This window comes from Chiloscyllium punctatum, chromosome 36 (genome assembly GCF_047496795.1).
Source record: "Chiloscyllium punctatum isolate Juve2018m chromosome 36, sChiPun1.3, whole genome shotgun sequence".
In the NCBI taxonomy this organism is placed as follows: domain Eukaryota; kingdom Metazoa; phylum Chordata; class Chondrichthyes; order Orectolobiformes; family Hemiscylliidae; genus Chiloscyllium; species Chiloscyllium punctatum.
This window is the reverse complement of record NC_092774.1, coordinates 69,094,892-69,097,434: the sequence shown is the minus strand read 5'-3', so window position 1 is coordinate 69,097,434 and position 2,543 is coordinate 69,094,892. Positions and strand designations below refer to the sequence as shown.

At 47.1% G+C, this 2,543-nt stretch overlaps 1 non-coding gene across 1 annotated transcript; it reads right to left on the bottom strand.

Moving 5' to 3' along the window:
• Window positions 1-958: 958 nt before the first annotated feature.
• trnad-guc (transfer RNA aspartic acid (anticodon GUC)) lies at window positions 959-1,030 on the bottom strand. The gene has a single exon. It is a non-coding gene; the product is annotated as a tRNA-Asp (tRNA).
• Between the last annotated feature and the right edge of the window lie 1,513 nt (window positions 1,031-2,543).

Sequence of the window (2,543 nt, the reverse complement as noted above, 5' to 3'; positions counted from 1 at the left end):
GGTTTGTGTGTGTTGTTGTTCTGTAGATCCCAGTTTGAAGTTCCCCATTGACTGTTCGCTCTACAGTGACATCTAGGAATGGCACTTTGTTGTTGTTCTCCTCCCCTTCAAACCAGGAGCCCCCCCTTAGACCATAGTCTCACGACTTGGAACACCAATATACAGACTCGTCAAAGGCCTCTACTGACTACTAAAACACCAAGCCGAAGATTCACTCCACTCCATTTACTCCGTCCAAGAATTCCTGAACACCAAAAACACGAAGATAGAAGAGGATGGAATAATGTTGTCCTTTGACAGAACAGCCCTGTTCACATCCATTAACATCAACCTGGCCAAAGAAAACTGAAGACACTACTCGAACAACCAAAGACACAAACACAGCACCAATTTCATCAGCAAAGATAACACTCTCAAGCACGTGGAGCTGAGCTTTACCACCCACTTCATATTCAGTAACAAGCCCTACAAACAAATCAACGAAATACCCATGTTACCACCAGCAGCATCAGGATTCCTAGCAGAAGCAATAATGCAGAGACTCGAACAAATAGCCCTTCCAACGATCCAACCCAAACTTTGAGTCCGGTACAGCGATGGCACATTTGTCATCAAAAAATGAAACAAATTAGAGGAAACCTAAAACACCATCAACAATATCCTTACTGGCATAAAATTCACAAAAGAGGAGAACAACAACAAAGTGCCATTTCTCGATGTCACAGTCGAGCGAACAGTCAATGGTAAATTCAAAACAACGTCTACAGGAAAATAACACACGCGAACGAAGAACTTAACTATAGTAGCAATCAACACTACACATACAAACAAATCTGCATCAGGACACTATTTAAACGAACCACTACACACTGCGCCACCCAGGAACTACGAAGATCAATAAATAATTGTACAGAGCATTTGAGGAGAACGGGTCGTCGATAAACCCCCTGAAAATAGTTTCCCTGACCGGGAATCGAACCCGGGCCGCGGTGGTGACAGCGCCGAATCCTAACCACTAGACCAGCAGGGAGATACACACACAGTTTGATAGCTTGATAGAAAATTTCTTCCCTGCCCGGAAATCGAATCCGGGCCGTGGTCGGTCGAAGGCTTTCACCTGTGTATCCAACAATGTCATTTCTTGCATCCATTGCTCTCGATGCGGTCTCCTCTACATTGGGGAGACTGGAGACTCCTCGCAGAGTCAAGTCACAGCGCTTGAGGGAAAATCTCCCGGACACCTGCGCCAATCAACCCCATCGCCCTATGGCCCAACATTTCAAACCCCCTCCCACTCTGCCAAGGACATGCAGGTTCTGGGCCTCCTCCATCGCCGCACCCTCCCCATCTTGGAGGATGAACGTCTCATCTTTCGCTTGGGGTAAATTCAACCCCAAGCCATCAATGTGGACTTCATCAGTTTCCTCATTTCCCCTCCCCCCACCTTACCTCAGTTCCAACCTTGCAGCTCAGCGCTGTCCTCATGACCTGTCCTACCTGCCAATCTCCCTCCCCACCTATCCGCTCCATCCTCCTCTCTGACCTGTCACCTCCATCCCCACCCCCATTCACCTATTGTACTTTTTGCTACCTTTGGCCCAGCACACCCCACCCCCAATTTATCTCTCCACCCTGGAGGGGTCCTGCCTCTATTCCTGATGAAGGGCTTTTGCCCGAAACGTCGATTTTCCTGTTCCTCGGAAGCTGTCTGACCTGCTGTGCTTTTCCAGCACCACTCTGATCTAAACTCTGGTTTCCAGCATCTACAGTCCTCACTTTTGCCTACCCAATAAACCCAGTGTGCCAATTTCACATCAACAAACTGACACAAGTAGACACAACGTCTGCAGAAACCCTGGCCACATTACTTTACATTAAAGACATCTGGGAAATGATGTCCAGACAACTCAACCCTCTCAGCATCATGGTAGCCCACAAATTAACCAACACACTAAAACAGCGGCTAATGAACCTGAAATACCCGATACAAACAACCAGAAAAGTTTGTTATTTACAAAATACCATACAAGGAAATGTATACATGAACTCTGCCACACAGGTCTCTGTGGCAAGAAATGCTGGGATGAGATAAGGAAGTTTCTTTTAGCCAAAACGAATCGGCACTGACTGGACTGCCATTTAAAATCAACGCTGTCAGCCCAGGATGAAAGACCCGAAGGGATGTACAGTTTTCTTATTTCCTGAAGACTTACAAAGCTGAGACTGGGTTTTGGTGTTTGTTTCCTTTCCACTCCCAAGAGCCGCAGTGGTTGGGGCTCTGTGTTGGGAAAGTGAAATGTGCCCGTGAGCAGTGTGTGGGGTCTTTCAGCTTCCCCTCCTCTGACAGCGCTGTGACATGACTCTGATGTTCTCAGGGACATTTACTGACACGAGACAGTGAAAAGATTCTCATTCCTGCAGATTAGGAATTGTACCCATACGCCGGTTTCAGGACAATGTGAAAGATTAATTGGGGTGTGTGAAGAAGCTGTGAGCTGCAGTTGAAACAAGTAGGTGGAGTCAGATACGTCATCCATTGCCCC